The sequence below is a fragment of the Aotus nancymaae genome, unplaced genomic scaffold, assembly GCF_030222135.1.
Source record: "Aotus nancymaae isolate 86718 unplaced genomic scaffold, 86718_ANA_hifiasm-v0.15.2.pri h1tg000057l, whole genome shotgun sequence".
In the NCBI taxonomy this organism is placed as follows: Eukaryota; Metazoa; Chordata; class Mammalia; order Primates; family Aotidae; genus Aotus; species Aotus nancymaae.
The window spans coordinates 10,568,466-10,588,204 of NW_026988471.1; the positions used below are offsets into that span (position 1 = coordinate 10,568,466).

Consider the following 19,739-nt stretch of genomic DNA (forward strand, 5'->3'; position numbering starts at 1 on the left):
GCACACGCCTGTAATTCCAGCTACTCAGGAGGCTGAGATGGAAGGACTACTTGAACCTGGGAGGTGGAGGTTGCTAAGATCGTGCCATTGCACTCCAGCCTAGGCAACAGAGCGAGACTCTGTATTTGAAAAAAAAAAAAAAAGTGGCTTCTCCAGTGAACAGCTCCTGCAGCACACATAGCTCCTCAAGCACACAGCTCCTGCACAAACTGTGGTGCATCCATGCAGTGGAAAATTATTCAGCAACAACAACAAAAAAATGAGCTGTCAAGCCACAAAAAGACATGGAAGAACCTTAAATACATATTGCCAAGTTAAAGCAGCCAGTCTGAAGAGGCTACAATTGTGTATCATTCTGGAAAAGGCAGCACTATAGAGACAGTAAAAAGATCAATGGTTGCCAGGGATTAGGGGTAGGGAAGGGGAGATGAATAGGTGAAGCTCAGGGGATTTTTTTGGGTGGTGAAACTATTAGGTATGATACTGTAGTGGTAGATATAAGACGTCATGCGCTCAGCAAAACCTGCGGAGATGTACAACAGATACAGTGAATCCGAATGGAAACTACAGACTTAATAATAATGCATTAATATTGGGTCATTAATTGTTAACAGGGGTACTATGTCAATGCAAGATGTTAATAGTAGGGAAATTGCACAGAAAGAGGGGGTTATATGGGAGTTTTGTACTTTGCATCATTTTTCTGTAAACCTAAAACTACTCTAAAAATATAATCTATTTTTAAAAGTCATTGAAGGCAAAAAAAAGTTTCAGCAAACATTGATTTTAGAATTTTGGGTTCCCCTCCTCCCACAATTCTGCCTAGTGTATTTGATGATTTCTTTTCATATTTACAGTGGCACGAAGGGAAAATAATGGACCCTTTACATTTTACCTGAGACATTTTGCAGTTCTACGTAGAGGTATTTACATTTCATTTTTATATTTATTTATTTTTTTGAGACAGAATCTCACTCTGTTACCCAGGCTGGAGTGCAGTGGCACAAAAAGTCTCGCCTCACTGCTACCTCTGCCTCCTGGGTTCAAGCGATTCTTGTGCCTCAGCCTCCTGAGTAGCTGGGATTACAGGTGTGCACGTCCACGCCCAGCTAATTTTTTGTATTTTTAGTAGAGATGGCGTTTCTCCATGTTGGCCAGGCTGGTCTGGAACTCCTGACTTGAAGTGATCTGTCCTCCTCGGCCTCCCAAAGTGATGGGATTACAGGTATGAGCCATCATGCCTGGACTCATTTTTATCATATGCAACTCATCCATTCAAAATGCTTATGTACCAGCCAGGCACAGTGGCTCACACCTGTAATCCCAGCACTTTGGGAGGCCAAAGCAGGTGATCACTTGAGGTCAGGAGTTCAAGGCCAGACTGGTCAACAGAGTGAAACCTGGTCTCTACTTAATAAATAAATAAATAAATAAATAAATAAATAAATTAGCCAGGTGTGGGGGTGCCCGCCTGTAGTCCCAGCTACTCGGGAGGCTGAGACAGGAGAATCTCTTGAACTCGGGAGGCAGAGGTTACAGTGAGCCAAGATCAGGCCACTGCACTCCAGCTTGGGTGATAGAGTGAGACTCCATCTCAAAAAATAAAAAAGAAAAAAAAAACTATCAATGTTTTCACTTCATAAGCCATGGTTTTATGTATAGGGTTTACTACAAAATCTTCATAGGAAAGGGAGAGTCCATGGAAAAGCTAAATTCTCCCTTTCAGATTTGTCCACTGTGTGCTAGTGGCAACAGCAATTTCTAGAAGAAAGGTCGTGGATAGCACTGCCAAGTTGCAGCTTCATAAACTGTCAAGTGAGCTGTTTTCCATGAGGACAACGCACACACTTGCTATCACCATGCACAGTGAGCTACTAAAGATACCGCAGCTCTCAGGGCTGACGTCAAGCGGATGTGAGAATGCGACACAGCTGATTGCCTGCTCCAAGTCCCAAATTGGAAACATGAGCTTGCCCACATAAGACGTTCCAACTAACTTGACAAATGAATCCTCAAATGCTCCTCACGATCATTTGTTTTAAAAAGCTCAAGTGATTTTTCATTGTCTCAGACGGCTGTTGTGGAAGATTGCCTATTAGAAAAAAAACAAGGACAGAATCAAATGGAGTATTTCCTAAGGTGGGGCAGAAAGAACAAAGTATTAAAAAGGACAAGAAGTTCATTGCTGTAACAGAGATGGAGATTCCTGATCAAGAAGCCACATTTTTAGGAAAGTGGGATGTGCTGTTTTATTTTTAAAATGAGACGCGATCAGTGACACACACCGTACAGCATGTATTCTGTGTCCTAGCCTCTCCCCTAGTTTCATATTATTTTTCTCTTATTTACCCTTTGCCCCAGTTTGCTTAACTCTTTGAGAAAATACTGTATATTTTCATAAGATGTTGGAAATCCTATTTGATACATTGTGAAGTGTAAATAAGCAGAAAATGCCATATTTTGAGCATTAATGATAACTTTCTAAATTTGCTGCAACTGATTATTTTTGGTGATTCTACTTAAAATATCTCACATCAAATTCTCTATTTGAGTATAAGCATAAATATTCCAGATTTCTGAAATCAAGATTTAAAGGGGTCATTCCAGCATAAGTGTATATACATACACATCCATGTAACTTTCATGAGACATGTATTACCGGCTGTTCTAACTACAGTTCCAGAGGTTCACTGACCAACAGAAATAATCTTGATAGTGAAGTACAAAACCAAACCCAGAAACCAGACCAGGGATTTAGTAGCATCATTCAGTATGTATTCCTACCCACACACGCTGTTGAACTGTAATCCCCAGTGTTGGAGGAGGGGCCTGGTGGGAGGTGATGAGATCATAGGGGCAGATTTCCCCCTTGCTGTTCTCGCGATAGCAAATGAGTTCCCACGAGATCTGGTTGTTTAAGTGTGTAGTGCCTCCTTCACTCTCTTCCTCTTGCTCCAGCCATGTAAAATGTACTTCCTTTCTCTTCGCATTCCACCATGATTGTAAGTTTCCTGAGGCCTCCCCAGCCATGCTTCCTGTACAGCCTGTGGAACTGTGAGCCAACTAAACCTCTTTTCTTTATAAATTACCCAGCCTCAGGTAGTGCTTTATAGCAATGCAAGAAGAAACTAATACAGGTGGCATGGTCATTATGATTTGATAGTTATGTTTGCCTGTTTGCCCCAACTGTTGAAGACAATTAAGACCATCTCTAGTAACTACAGCATGAGCCGAAAGAATTCCACGCCTCAAATCACATAGCCTGACAAGGCATCACCTTCATTTTTAAAGGGAATATGGCTTGTGAACCGTACTGTCTGGGGTCCAAATCCTGGCTCTCATATTTCCCAGCCATGGAGTTCTGGGCAAGCCTGCCCTTACCCTCCCGAGCCTCAGCAATGACACTTACCTGACAAGGTAACACAAATATTAACTGTTTCTCCTAGTCCAGGGGCCAGCACATAGCAGGGGCTGACATTATTATGAGTAGGTAATTATAACAGTAATAAAGTGTTAGAAGATTCGTGAAAATACAAGAGGCTTGAAATTGCTATAAACCACTCCCCAAACGTGATATAATGTTTACCTACAACCCAGTTTTTCATTTCACACCAACTAAAATCCAGCTGTGCAGCTGAGAGGCAGTGAAATTGAGAAGAATGATTCTAAAGTGTTGTAAATATATTTTCAAATGATTGTAAATATATTTTCAAAGTTAAATGTAAAATGAGAGCCTGTTTGTAGACTACTGAGTTGGCTCGTGATGACATTTTTTACTAAAGCTGTCAGAGGATCTGAAAGAATTTTGCAAAGTACTGGACGTGATGTTCAGCTTCTCTAGAAAGCTGACGAGCACTAAGCAATATGCTGCCTTGTTGTAAACAGTAAGTCGGTGTCATGGTTTTACTCTCCTTCACCAGATAATATGATCGAGTAAGTAGCCACGTGTTAGGTGGAAACAAATTTTAAAAGGTTCATGACTAAGCAACATTTCAATATTTGTTTGTTTTTTTTTGAGACAGAGTCTTTTTCTGTCACCCAGGCTGGAGTGCAGTGGTGTGATCACAGCTCACTGCAGCCTCAATCTTCTGGGTTCAAATGATCCTCCCACCTCAGCCTCCTGAGTAGCTGAGACCACAGGCATGCACCACCACACCTGACTAATTTTACAATTTTTTTGTAGAGACAGAGTCTCCCTATGTTGCCTAGGCTGGCCTTGAACTCCTGGGGTCAAGTGATCCTCCCATCTCAGGCTCCCAAAGTGCTGGTATTACAGGCGTGCACCTGTGCCCAGCTTCAATATTTCTTTTAAGTCTGGTTTGTTTGTTTTTTCCCCTGCCAACACGTTTTTATCTTAATGTTACACCCAAGTCAATCAGAAGTCATTTAAGAAATAGCCGGTGTAGAAAATAATTTTGCAAAATGAGAAATCAGTTCAATGGATGGATTCCAAACTGGCATGAGTCTGTCCCCAGTGTTGGTGTCTCTTCTCCATGTGGTCTTTTGCCAACTCATCTGCTTTTGTCCCCAGCCTGCACTTGGGCAGAATCCAGGGCAGATTCTCATGAATTTAGGAATGGCGTCTGAAGGCTTATTCAGGAGGCACCAATCATGATGTCTTCAGCGTTTTCTATTATGACGTTCAGTTACAAACAGGTACACATGTGTGAGGAGAAATGGAGGGCAAGGGATGTAAGATGACACATGCTTCTCCTGCCCTGGTAAAACGTCCTTCCCCGGCAATATTAGCTCCATTGGTGGAATGGTTGTCTGTGACAGGAAGAGGTCGTGGGGGTAGGAGTAATCTAGTTTCCCTGCATCCTCACTAGCATTTTGTGGTGTCACTTTTTAAATTTTAGCTGCTTTTTTTTTTTTTTGAGACAGAGTCTCGCTCGGTTGCCCAGGCTGGAATGCAATGGTGTGATCTCAGTCACTGCAACTTCCGCCTCCTAGGTTTAAGCTATTCTCCTGCCTCAGCCTCCTGAGTAGCTGGGATCACAGGTGTGCGCCACCACCTTTGGCTAATTTTTATATTTTTAGTAGAGATGGGGTTTCACCATGTTGGCCAGGCTGGTCTCTAACTCCTGACCTGGTGATCTGCCCACCTCAACCTCCCAAAGTGCTAGAATTACAGGCGTGAGTCACCGCGCCCAGCCTGTAGCTGCTTTTTAAATTTTAGGTACAAAGGGATTAAAACCATTGTGCATTAAAGCCACTATGCAACTTGCATTTCTTTAACACTAATGATGTGAAATGTCTTCACATGCTCATTTGCTATCTGTATATCCTTTTTGGTGAAATAATCTGTTTATGTCTTTTGCCCACTTTCTAGCTGAATTTTTTTTTAACTGTTGAGTTTTAAGAATGTTAAAATGTTAGCTGGGCATGGTGGCATGCGCCTGTAATCCCAGCCACTCGGGAGGCCAAGACAGGAGAACCATTTGAACCCAGGAGGCAGAGGTTGCAGTGAGCCGAGATTGTACCACTGCACTCCAGCCTGGGCAACAGAGCGAGACTCTGTCTCAAAAAAACAAAAACAAAAATAAAAATGAAACAGCTTTATTGAGGTATAAGTGACATAAAATAAACAGCAAACAGCAAATTTTTTTAAATGTTAAAATGCAATCTATATAGTATTTCTTTGTTAGATATGTAATTTGCAAATATTTTCTCCAGTCAGTAGCTTGTTTTTGCATCCTTTTCACACAGGCTTCTGCACAGCAAAATTTTAAATTGTGATGAAGTCCAGTGCATCCATTTTCTCTTATATAGATTATGCTTAAGGTGTCAAGTATGAGAATTTTGACTATCCCTACATCTGGAAGATTTTCTCCTATTTTTTTCCTAAAAGTTTTATGGTTTTACATTTTACGTCTAAGTTCATGATCCTTTTTGAGTTAATTTTTGTATTAGGTGTTGTAGGGCTGTTGGCCCCACAGGGTCGTGGGGTGTCCCTTATGCTGTGCTGAAGTGCAGGATCTGAGAATTAAAGAGACAGGACACTGAAGAACTGGAGAAGAGCAGCTGGACTTGGGGGGCCATGCCACCTATGAGCGGAGATCAGTGAGGCCCCGAATGCACAGAAGCATCTGTAGTTATTAGGTACAAGGGGAAAGGGTCGTGAGTGAGGTCATCATCTATAGGCTTAGTGATAGGGCATACATAATCACGTGAGTAACAAGCGAGGGGACCACCCCATTATGTCGCCTGGGCTGAGAGGCGGGCCATGTGCAGTAGGGGGCGGTGCCGGGTGCAGTGGTAGAGGGTCATGTACAAAAAGGGGTCCACCCCCATTAGGTCACCGAGGCAAGGACGTGGGCTGTGTGCAACAGGTGTCATGCGCAACACTTTTTGTGGGGGCTGGAGACTTCAAAGGATTTCTAATAGAAAGATACTGTAAGCCAATGCAGTGGGAGCTGACAGACTTGTGCTCTTCTCTAAGATATTTATGGGAGGATGATTTGAGCTAGCACAGAACTGAGAAAAGGCTGACAGGGTGTATATAGCCGCCGTGACCCAGTCACACCAGAGGGTTCTTCTCCCTTGGTTATTTGCAGGATCTCAGGCCTGAGGCCTACTTTCCACGGGAACTGGATGTAAGGTACTCCAAATCCTTTTTCAGGAGGAGAGATACTTGCTCCAAGCCTGCCATACAGTGTATGCCCTTTCAGGCAGGGACGCCACCGCCTGGGTCTTTGGTTCTTGTCCTGGTCTGGCTGTTTTCCCATGTACTGCTTCTGCTCTGTGACTGCTCTAGGCATTCCTCCTACTACAAACTACCATATGGTTATATGGAAGGATTCTATAAATCAGCATTAAATGTGTAGGTACAGCTCTGACTATAATCATATAGGCATCTATATGATTATATAGAAAGATTATATGGAACTAAGTATGCTACATATAAGTACTAAGTATGATTATATAAGCTAGATATATGTAAGCAGTAAGTTATACTTCAGGCACTAATTCTGTAAACTAATATATGATTAGATATAAAGGATTATATAAAGGAAATAGCTGAGTAATAACACTATAAACTAAGATATTCTTCAGGCACTAATTGTGCCTGGGGTCTGCACAGCTCTCCTTCCTTGGGGCCCATGTGGGGGTTACCCACAGGTGTGAGATTTAGGCACCGTTTCTTTCTTTTTTTCCTGTGGACATCTTAATGCTTCATACCATTTGTTGAAAAGACTATCCTTCTGGCCAGGCGCAGTGGCTCACATCTGTAATCCCAGCTGAGGAGGGCAGATCACGAGGTCAGGAGACAGAGACCATGCTGTCCAATATGGTGAAACCCTGTCTCTACTAAAAATACAAAAACTAGCCAGGCGTGGTGGTGGGCACCTGTAGTCCCAGCTACTCAGGAGGCTGAGGCAGGAGAATCGCTTGAGCCTGGGAGGCGGAGGTTACAGTGAGCCGAGATTGCGTCACTGCACTCCAGCCTGGAGACAGATGGAGACTCCATTTCAAAAAAAAAAGAAAGAAAGAAAAGACTATCCTTCCTCCATTAAATTGTTTTTGTACTTTAGTCAAAAATTAATTGAGCAACCAAGCAGCAGCTTCTCCACTCCTTCTGGAATCTCACTCCTGCCTCCACCATGTCCATCAGGGTGACCCAGAAGTCCTACAAGGTGTCCATCTTTGGCCCCCGGGCCTTCAGCAGCCACTCCTACACGAGTGGGCCAGGTGCCTGCATCAGCTCCTTGAACTTCTTCCCATTGGACAGCAGTAGCTTCCGGGGTGGCCTGGGCAGAGGCTATGGTGGGGCCAGTGGCATGGGAGGCATCACCGCCGTCACGGTCAACCAGAGCCTGCTGAGCCCCCTTAACCTGGAGGTGGACCCCAACATCCAGGCCATGTGCACCCAGGAGAAGGAGCAGATCAAGACCCTCAACAACAAGTTTGCCTCCTTCATCGACAAGGTGCGGTTCCTGGAGCAGCAGAACAAGATGCTGGAGACCACATGGAGCCCCCTGCAGCCACAGAAGAGGGCTCGGAGCAACGTGGACATGTTCGAGAGCTACAGCGACAACCTTCAGCAGCAGCTGGAGACTCTGGGCCAGGAGAAGCTGAAGCTGGAGGCGCAGCTTGGCAGCATGCAGGGGCTGGTGGAGGACTTCGAGAACAAGTATGAGAATGAGATCAATAAGCCTACAGAGATGGAGAATGAATTTGTCCTCATCAAGAAGGATGTGGATGAAGCTTACATGAACGAGGTAGAGCTGGAGTCTCACCTGGAAGGGCTGACTGACGAGATGACCTTCCTCAGGCAGCTGTATGAAGAGGAGATCCGGGAGCTGCAGTCCCAGATCTCGGACACGTCTGTGGTGCTGTCCATGGACAACAGCTGCTCCCTGGACATGGACAGCATCATCGCTGAGATCAAGGCGCAGTACGAGGAGATGGGCAACCACAGCCAGGCTGAGGTGGATAGCATGTACCAGATCAAGTATGAGGAGCTGCAGATGAAGGCTGGGAAGCATGGGGATGACCTGTGGCACACAAAGAGTGAGATCTCTGAGATGAACCGGAACATCAGCAGGCTCCAGGCTGAGATTGAGGGCCTCAAAGGCTAGAGGGCTTCCCTGGAGGCCGCCATCGCAGATGCCAAGCAGTGTGGGGAGCTGGCAGTTAAGGATGCCAATGCCAAGCTGTTCAAGCTGGAGGTCCCCTTGCAGTGGGCCAAGCAGGACATGGCGAAGCAGCTGCGTGGGTACCAGGCGCTGATGAATGTCAAGCTGGCCCTGGACATCGAGATTGCCACTTACAGGGGGCTGCTGAAGGGCGAGGAGAGCTGGTTGGAGTCTGGGATGCAGAACGTGAGTATCCATACGAAGACCACCGGTGGCTGTGCAGGTGATCTGTGCTCGGCCTATGGGGGCCTCACAAGCCCCAGCCTCAGCTACGGCCTGGGCTCCAGCTTTGGCTCTGGCGTGGGCTCCAGCTCTCTCAGCCGCACCAGCTCCACCAGGGCCGTGGTTGTGAAGATCAAGACCTGCAATGGGAAGCTGGTGTCGGAGTCCTCTGACGTCCTGCCCAAGTGGACAGCTGCGGCAGCCCCTCCCAGCCTGCCCCTCCTGAGGCCGACCCAGAGCCAGGGAGGGAGGCTGCTGTGCAGGGGACCATCCTTAACGAGATCCTTAATGAGGCTCAGCCCTAGCACTCAGCCCACCGCGGGGGAGTTTACTGCCTGGGAACCCCCCTTGCCCATGCCTCCAGCTATGAAACAATTCAATTGTTGTTGTTGTTGTTTTTATTTTGTCCAAAATAAAACCTCAGCTAGCTCTGCCAAAAAAAAAAAAAAAAATCCATTGAGCGCACTTGTATGGGCCTATTTCTTTCTTTTTTTTTTTTTTCTTTTTTTTTTTGAGACAGAGTTTCGCTCTTGTTACCCAGGCTGGAGTGCAATGGCACGATCTCGGCTCACCGCAACCTCCGCCTCCTGGGTTCAGGCAATTCTCCTGCCTCAGCCTCCTGAGTAGCTGGGATTACAGGCACGCGCCACCATGCCCAGTTAATTTTTTGTATTAGTAGAGACGGAGTTTCACCATGTTGACCAGGATGGTCTCGATCTCTTGACCTCGTGATCCACCCGCCTCGGCCTCCCAAAGTGCTGGGATTACAGGCTTGAGCCACTGCGCCCAGCGGGCCTATTTCTTGATTCTCAATTCTTTTCCATTGATCTCTGTGTCTGTTCCTCTGTTAATACCGCATTGTTTTTGTTACTATTTAGTAGCTTTAATATTGTGTAGAGTCCTCTTATGTTACTCTTTTTCAGATAGATAGTTGTAGCTATTCTAGGGCATGTCCCTTTTTTTTTTTTTTTTTTGAGATGGAGTCTTGCTCTGTCCCCAGGCTGGAGTGCAGTGGCGTGATCTCAGCTCACTACAACCTCTGCCTCCCGGGTTCAAGCAATTCTCCTGCCACAGCCTCCTGAGTAGCTGAGATTACAGGCATGCATCACCATGCCAGGCTAATTTTTGTATTTTTGGTAGAAATGGGGTTTCACCATGTTGGCCAGGCTTGTCTCGAATTCCTGGCCTCAAGTGATTCAGCCTCTCAGCGTCCCACAGTGCTGGGATTATAGGCGTGAGCCACCACGCCTGGCCTAGGGCACGTCCTTTCTATATAAATTTTAGAATGAGCTTGTCTATAGCTACAAAAAAACCTTGCTGAGATTTTAATAGGAGTTGCCTTAAACCTACAGATTGATTTGGAGAGAACTGATATCTTTTCTATGTTGAATCTTCCAATTCATGAACATAGATATTTTTCCATTTATTTAGGCCTTTGATTTCTTTCTTTAGCATTTAGTAATTTCCAGCATATAGATCCTGTGCATGTTTTGTTAAGTGTACATCTGAGTACTTAATTTTCTTTGGAGTAATTATAAATGGTAGTAAGATTAAAGGTTTTTATTAATTGAGTTAATAAAAATAAAAAAGGGCACAGATCTTAAACGTGCAGTTACGAGTTTTGGCAATTGTATACATTCATATAATCACTACCCACAACCACCAATAGACTGTTTCCATTACTACAAAAAGTTTGCAACACCCTCTACCTCTTTCCACTGTATTTCCAGTCATGTCCTCATGCCTACCCCATAACCAGGTCTTAATTTTTTCCAGCGCTCAGGCCTAATCCATGGAATTTTACATCATCTTAGGTTAGATTGTCCCACATGAAGGAGACGATCTGCGGTGATTTATGTTGGAACAATGACATATGATGTCAATTCATACATTTTGTGGCCTTGTTTAAAAATGCTCCTACTAGTAATTAAAATTGTAAAGACTTTTTCTTGTGAAAGTATAAAGTGATGCTTTTTTCTATTTTGAACATTATGAGTTTAAAAGCTCATTATTCTGATAGAAAACCTTATTTTGCATGTTTTAACTATGTAGGGAAATATGTATGGACAGAAATAAAACTAGGAAGAAATACGGATGATTCTTTATACTTCTTTGCATTTTCCAAATTTTATGCTACAGTCATGTATTGCTTTCATTGGTATAATAAAGCAATATCATCACTGTAAAATGTACTTATTTTTTCATAATTATGTTAAGTCTCTTTATATTTATTTTGATCAAAGAGACTTCGAGATGTGTTTTCAATTAAGAAGTCCCAGGGTCTCCAAGCTCAGTGGCACTGTCCCGTTTCTTCTCACACAAATGCTAATTGCCGCGGACAATGACATAGTCCTGGGGAAGAACCCATGAGAGATCATTAGAGATAAGAGAGATTATTCACCATGTTTGTTTCACTCCCAGGAACAAGCAAAATTTTGTTTCTCAAGGTTTTGTTTTTACTTTTTTGAGACAGACTCTTGCTCTGTCATCTAGGCTGGAGCAATTCTTCTGTCTCAGCTTCCCAAGTAGCTGTGATTACAGGCACCCGCCACCACATCCGGCTAATTTTTTGTATTTTTAGTAGAGATGTGGTTTTTCCGTGTTGGCCAGGCTGGTCTCGAACTCCTGAACTCAGGTGATCCACCCGCCTTGGCCTCCCAAAGTGCTGGGATTACAGGTGTGAGCCACCACGCCCAGCCTCAAGATTTTAATTTACACTCTTTCCATCTCATAATGTGTAGTGATCATAAAATTGTCTTTCTTCTTTTTTTTTGAGGAAAGAAAATGGGTAGCGATTAAAAAAAAAATGACAGCTTAGATTCACGACAACTATGATATGACAGACTTATCTGACCGTGTGCTCTCGCGACCTGAACACTCAAAGTACCTCCACGGTGTTGTCAAGCAGCCACACTTCAGGCAGCAAGCTCATTGCTGAGTTCGTTTTTGATTTACATGAATTCCATATTTCTAGTTACTATAAAATTAATTGCTAAACTGCTTCATTGATAACTGTGCTTACATAAATAACTATTTTAATCCCTTAATGTCTGACTAGAATCACTATCATTAATCTTTGACAGTGAAACATTTCTGATTAAATATTTTAATGAAACATAATTGGTAGAGCTCAGTTACAATGTAGTAACCTTTTTGGAGGGAATATTATAATAAAAGTTGATAGCAGCATTGTTTACGAGAACTTTCTGTATGACAGGAATGTTCTCTGTGCCGTCCAGTGTGGCAGCCACTAGCCATATGTGGCTACTAGACATGTGAGATGTGGCTAGCATGACTCAGGAATTGAGTTTTACATTTTCATTTTAAATTAATTATAATTTTGATTTAAATGGCCACATGTGGCTAGTGGCCACTATATTAGATGGTGAAGGTTTAAAGAATAAGGCTTAAAACCAAAATGAAAGTCTGTTCCTACTATATACAAGGCTTTTTGCCATCCATGAATTGGAAATTTAGTGTCTAAGAATCACTGATATTAATAAATTTGTGATAAACAACAGATTTTATTGAGACCAAAGCAGTAAAATGATAATTTGTTTTCATCTTTAGTGTGATTTATGGGACTATTCGGCCAAAGAAGAATGTTTTTCTTTTCTGATACAAAAGGAAGAGATCAATTCAGCAGAATTCATATTGTTTTAACTCGAATGTCGTAAGTTATTATTAGCCTCAGATGGCCTGAAAATAATGACTAAGATGAATATTTGTGTGTTTTGGTGTTAGACTCATTTCCTTGTAATTACAGTCATGAACCACCTCATGGAATTTCAGACAGTGGCAGACCACATGTATAATGGTGGTCCCGTGAGATTATGATACCATGTCTTCACTGTACCTTTTCTATGCTGAGACATGTTCAGATGCACACACACTTACTGTTGCTACAGCTGTCTCCAGCATTCAGCACAGTAGCCTGTGGGACAGCTTTGTAGCCTCGGAGCAGCAGGCTCCACCACATAGCCTCGTGTGCAGTAGGCTGTACCAGCTGGATGTGTGTGAGCGTGCTCCTTGATTTCACACAACACAACTGCCCAACCATGCATTTTGAGGCAGTCTTGTTCTGTTGCCCAGACCGGAGTGCAGTGGTGTGATCTCGGCTCACTGCAACCTCTGCCTCCTGGGTTCAAGCAATTCTCCTGTCTCAGCTTCCTGAGTAGCTGGGATTACAAGCACGTGCCACCATGCCCAGCTAATTTTCAGTAGAGTCGAGGTTTCTCCTCCATGTTGGCCTCAAACTCCTGACCTGAGGTGGTTTGCCCGCCTCAGGCTCCCAAAGTGCTGGGATTATAAGTCTGAGCCTACACGCCTGGCTGGCACCATTCTTTTTTTTTTTTTTTTTAAGATGGAGTCTTGCTCTGTCACCCAGGCTGGAGTGCAGTGTCACAAAATTGGCTCACTGCAGCCTCCACCTCCCGGGTTCAAGCGATTCTCCTGCCTCAGCCTCCTGAGTAGCTGGGATTACAGGTGCACACCACCACACCTGGCTAATTTTTGTATTTTTAGTACAGACGGGTTTTCACCATGTTGGCCAGGCTGGTCTCAAACTCCTGACCTCGTGATCTGCCCGCCTTAGCCTCCCAAAGTGCTGGGATTACAGACATGAGCCACCGCGCCTGGTCCATCCATTCTTAATGGAAGACTTACGTTCATCATTTCTTTACACACTCTGACTCCTCCTCCCTACATTTTCTGTTGTGTTCTCTATTGCAGGAATGGAAACAGCTTTAGGGGAAGGCTCGCTTTGTGTTATTATCAAGATGACAATGTTCTAAGCCCCCAAGCAGCAGTTTTGCAGTTGGAAAGGACCTCAGCCCTGCCACCCCGACCCCAGTGGCTTTGCATTCAGACTATTAGGCCTGGATAGCCCCATGGATACCATTGCTTGGCCTCTGCCACCTTTCAACAGGGACTTGCAGAGAGATGAAGAACACTCAAATCCTCACGTGTCATTCCACATCCGGGTTCCTCATTTAGACACACAGACTGAAGAACGTCTGCATTCACCTTCTTGACTAGGGGTCTAGATCTCCTTTGACTGGTTGGTTCTCCTTCCCTAGCAGGGCACATTTTTCAGCAGAGATTTCTAAAGCAATCAGCTGAAGACGTCACACCTGAGTAACCTAGACGTCCTCCTGGTTGGCTGCCTCCTAGATTTTGTGGAGTAAGACAGCTGAGCCTTCCCTGCTCCTGGGAATGGCTGGCCAGGAGGGCCTGTGCGCCCAAATTTTAAGTGGGGTTGAGAAAAGCCTTGGTCATCTTCAGAAACCTTGACATAGTTTAGCTGCTTCCTCTTTCTGGCAGGACTGCAAGCCATAGAAGGCTCCATGCACAAAGTAAAGACACACCCTTGAGGACAGCACAGCCACAGCAAACTACTAATTAACCACAAAACCAGCTCTAACATATCCAGCTCTTGGGCAGAATGTTACTTATACAATGGGCTTAACAAAACTGATACACAGACAAAGACAGCTTAGGTGGGCCCTTTTGACAATTACTCCTGAAGACAACAGCACTGTGGCTGCTTTAGGAAATTAATAGCAAATGTGTGAAAATTTCTCACCTTCTTAAAACCTGTGAATCACCATCTACTTCTCTGGGAGTGGGAAACTCATTTGGTTTTGGCTAGAGCTTTCACTGGGACAACAATCTGTTCATGGAAGGTCTGAATGCTGCAGAGAGCTTCATAGGTCACGTGTGCTAGCATGCAGATCAGCCTAGCAGGCTTCAAAAGAAGAAGTGTGCCCTCCACCATGTAAAAAGACCCTAGGGCAGATTACTGTAAGATTCTAAGTAAAAATATTCATTTAGTTACAGCCATAATTAAAACAGAATTCAGACCAGCCTTAATTCTACTAATCAGAATTTTTATCAAATACTTACTGATACAATTTGAATGTACATTCCCGCCAAATCTCATGTTGACTTGTAATCCCCAGTGTTGGAGGTGTGGCCTGGTAAGAGTATTTGGATCATGGGGGCGGATCCCTCATAAATGGCTTGGGTCATCCCTTTGGTGATGAGTGCACTCTCTCTCTGAGTTCACGGGAGATTTGGTCATTTAAAAGGGTGTGGCGTCTCCCCCCCAACTCTCTCCCTTACTCCTGCTCTTGCACGTGATTGACTGCTCCTGCTTCACCTTCCACAATGATTGAAAGCTCCCTGGAGCTTCATCAGAAGCCAGGCAGATGCCAGCACCATGCTTCCTGTAAAGCCTACAGAACTGAGCCAAATAAACCTCTTTTCTTTATAAATTACCCAGTATCGGTATTTTTTCACAGCGATGCAAGAACGGCCTAAAACACTTACATCGTACTTACTGTATGCCAGGCCCCATACATTAAAAATACCTTTAAAATAAGTACTTAAAAATACTAACTCAGCCAGGCACGGTGACTCATGCCTGTAATCCCAGCACTTTGGGAGGCTGAGGCAGGAGGATCACTTGAGGTCAGGAGTTCATGACCAGCATAGCCAACATGGTATAACCCCATTTCTACTAAAAAATAAAAAAAATTAGCTAGGCGCGGTGGCACGCGCCTGTAATCCCAGCTACTTGGGAGGCTGAGGCAGGAGAATCGCTTGAACCTGGGAGGTGGAGGTTGCAGTGAGCTGAGATCACGCCACTGCACTCCAGCCTGGGCGACAGAGCGAGACTCCATCTCAAAACAAAAACAAACAAAAAAATTAACTCATTTAATCTTCACATAGCAACCTGTGTGTTTGAGTACTCTTTTGGGCATGTGGTAAATGCATCTCCTTTTTATCTCACCAATCCAGTTCCTAATGGATGCCAGAGCCAAACCCGGAACACAAATCCCATTTGTGCTCCGAAGCAGTCCTACACCATGTTTTGAAAATTAATCCAAGTATTTAAAAGCAAAACGTCCTAGTCAATATATTCAGTACATTTTCTAAAATGGCTGAACCAGAAAATAAAAATAATCTTGTTTCCTTGCTACTAGTCACTTCTCTCCTCAAGCTGCCTTCAATCCTAGAAGGGACAGAGTTGACATTTACTGAACACTTATTTTAAGGCAGAACATGCCTCCCTGTTCCCTCTCCCCGCTTAACACTTCAGTAGTAAGCCTGAGGCCCACGGAAGTTCAGCAAAGGACTTACAGTCTTGACGCTGGTAAGTGGAAGACAGATCAAGCCCTATCAGTCTGAGACCTTCTTCGTGGTGGGACCTTGGTTGTTTATCTTTGTGTATCTAACACTTACAAGATGTGCAACATATATTTGTTAAAGAAATGAAGGAATGAGCAGATTCCCATCTTTCTGACTGTAATTTAACACTCTTTCACTAGGTTACTCTGCATCCATCTTTCTTTTTTATATATATTTATATTTATTTAATAAATTCTCTATTTTGGGACATTTAGGGCAGCTAGAGGTATTATTGTAGATATTGCTGAGATAAATGTCCCTCTAACAATTGCCTGATTATTATTTTTTTAAATTTTACTTTAAGTTCAGGGATACATGTGCAGAACGTGCAGGTTTGTTACATATGTATACGTGTGCCATGGTGGTTTGCTGCACCCATCAACCCATCATCTAGGTTTTAAGCCCTATATGCATTAGGTATTTGTCCTAATGCTCTGCCTCCCCTTGCCCCCCACCCCAACAGGTCCCAGTGTGTGATATTCCCCTCCCTGTGTCCATGTGTTCTCGTTATTCAACTCCCACTTATAAGTGAGAACCTGCAGTGTTTGGTTTTCTGTTCCTGTGTCAGTTTGCTGAGAATGATGGTTTCTGGCTTCATCCATGTCCCTGCAGAGGACATGAACTCATTCTTTTTTATGGCTGCATAGTATTCCATGGTGTATATGTGCCACATTTTCTTTATCCAGACTGTCACTGATGGGCATTTGGGTTGTTCCCAGGTTTTGTTATTGTAAATAGTGCTCTGTAGACATCTTTCTAAAACACAACTCTGATCCATTAATGACTGGTTAGATAATAATTACCGCCACTCCTGAAACAACTCTTTATCTTATAGGAATAAGAGAGTTCCAGAAGCTCTAGCGCCAGGTTTTTCTTTTCCTTTCTTTTCTTTTTTTTTTTTTTTTTGAGACGGAGTCTCTGTTGCCCAGGCTGGACTGAAGCGTCACACTTCAGCTTAATGCAGCCTCTGCCTTCTGGGTTCAAGCGACTCTCCTGAGTCAGCCTCCGGAGTAGCTGGGACTACAGGCACATGCCACCACGCCTGGCTAATATTTGTATTTTTAGTAGAGATGGGGTTTCACCATATTGGTCAGGCTGGTCTTGAACTGCTGACCTCGTGGTCTGCCTGCTTCAGCCTCCCAAAGTGCTGGGATTACAGGCGTGAGCAACCGCGCCTGACTTCTAGCACCACGTTTTTCATACTGTAGCTTGTGACTGATTAGGTCTTTAGGCTGTCATTTTTGTAAATAAAATGGAATTAATAGAAAAGTATCTTGAGAAGTTCTTGTGTGTGTACTGGAAACCATGGAAGATGTCTTCATCACTGCGGGTCGTCGTCAGAAGTCTGGAAACCACTGTCTTAGCAGACTGAGTCCCTCTGCACACCCTTTGACTCCTCTGTTTTTGTATAGCTTGTCTCCTCAACTGGAATGTTCTTCCCTTTTCTATGCCTGGGAAACTTCTAGTCATCTTTCAAGTCCTGATTTAAATGTGTTAGTCACTCCACGCTCACTCATTCTTTCCTCTGTTGGGCATCTGTTCCCGTCGTGGGGTAGCTAGGTAGCTGTTCGTTTGCTGGTCTCCTGTCATGCTGTGGGTAAAAGCAGGGAACATGCCATTTGTATTTTTGTCATTCCAATGCCCATAACAGAGCTTGATCTGTAAGAAGGACTCTAAAATGCTTACTATTTTATAGAACCCTGCAATTAATTTTTATTGAACATACATTTAATCCATATGATTTCTATGTTTTTCTAAGAGATAAGATCTTGCTTAACTGCCCAGGCTGGAGCACAGTAGCATGATTCTCTGCATCCTCGAACTCCTGGGCTCAAGCAATCTTCCTGCCTTGACCTCCCAAAGTGTTGGAATTACAGCTGTGAGCCGGCACACCTGGTCCCAATTTCCAGTTATTATCATATTCAGCTTTTTAAAAGCAGCGTCATTCCTGTGTTACTAATGCTTAAAAATAGTGAAAAGTTTTAAGGCAACTCACATTCGTTGACTGTGATGCTGGGGTCTGTTATGAACGAGGTGAAGTATGTTCTGAACTATGCAACATGATTATGATGCAATATGCTCCTAGTTTTTTCCAATGCGGATCCAATCTCATTTAAATCAAGAACGCCATCAGGAGCAGACTTCAGAAGATCCACAGAGACCTGGCAAGGTGGCTCACACCTGTAATCCCAGCGCTTTGGGAGGCCAAGGTGGGAGTATTGCTTGAGCCCTGGAATTTGAGACCAGCCTGGCCAACAGAGCAAGATTCCGTTTCCAAAAGAAAGAAGACCCATACACATTTAATCACTAAGAAACAGCAACGCGTTGAAAGGAGGCTTATTAACTCCTGGAGGAATAAAGCAGAACATAGAGATTAGTAAAACTGAAGTGCTCTGATTTCAACTACATCTCTCTTTATAAATAGGCACCAATAGGGATGGAAAGGAAACAAGCCGTAGACAGCTGGGATCAAATCTGAAAATAATTTTCCTCCATCAGCTTTGCTGTGTTCTTTAGGTTTTCAATAGTCATTTAGTTTTCCAGCTGCCGTTGGAAACACCCACAATTCTAGAAGAAATATGCAAAGGCACTCAATTCCTGACGCGATGTAGGGTGGATGGTTTTCTCTCCTTCCCGCCCACACGACCCTGTCGGTGCTGTGCTTCATGACTGAAATGTTACAGAAATGCTCAGGAACACTTCCCAGCCCCGACCACACATCCACTTCATGTGTGAGCTTCGCGGTTCTGTGTTGAGACATGTTCAGCTTCAAGACCAGCGGGTCTACATTCTTGGCACAAAATTTCGGGACAGTGTAATCACTTGATGTTGCCACCTTTGTAGATATCACTGCCAGGTTTTGACCTGGCAAGTTAAAAGACTGTAAGGTTTTAACTTCTGTCACTATAGTTTCAGGCTATAAATAGAGGAGAACCAGGTAGGTGCTATTTCTTCGCATGTGTGTGCACTGACTACAGTCGCAAAGAAAACGGAAGGTGACCTTGAGGATGAAGGGGCCATAAATCGCCATGGCAAATTATTGTTCTAGTTACTAGAAGGGAGAATGAAGATGAGGAAAACAGTAGTGCCAGCCAGTGAGGCTGGTCTGTATTTATACAGATCAAATCATGTGACTAAATGTACCAACTAAGAAACAAATATTCCAGTTATCAACGTGGACTTGCCATCATCTTGGACTCAGATCTCAATTTAGGATCACAGAATATGAGAACCAAAGAGGAATTTGGCCTGGTGCGGCGGCTTATGCCTGTAATCCCAGCACTCTGGGAGGCCGAGGCAGGCGGATCACCAGGAGGCTGGGTGCGGTGGCTCACGCCTGTAATCCCAGCACTCTGGGAGGCTGAGGCAGGCGGATCACCTGAGATCAGGAGCTTGAGAACAGCCTGGTCAACATGGTGAAACCCCGTCTCTATTAAAAACACAAAAAATTAGCCAGGCGTGGTGGCGGGTGCCTGTAATCCCAGCTACTCGGGAGGCTAAGACAGGAGAATCACCTGAACCCGGGAGGTGGAGGCTGCATGAACCAAGATCGCACCACTGTACTCCAGCCTGGGCAGCAGATTGAAACTCCATCTTAAAAAAAATAATAATAAATACAAATAAAAAGGAGTTTTACAATATAATTTTATAATTTATGTTTGTAAGGTGTATCTAACGTCACGGTTA

General features: G+C 44.0%; 1 pseudogene; it reads left to right on the plus strand.

The window, feature by feature from the left end:
- The first annotated feature begins 7,416 nt into the window (after window positions 1-7,416).
- LOC105707751 (keratin, type II cytoskeletal 8-like) lies at window positions 7,417-12,115 on the plus strand (annotated as a pseudogene).
- The last annotated feature ends 7,624 nt before the right edge of the window (window positions 12,116-19,739 follow it).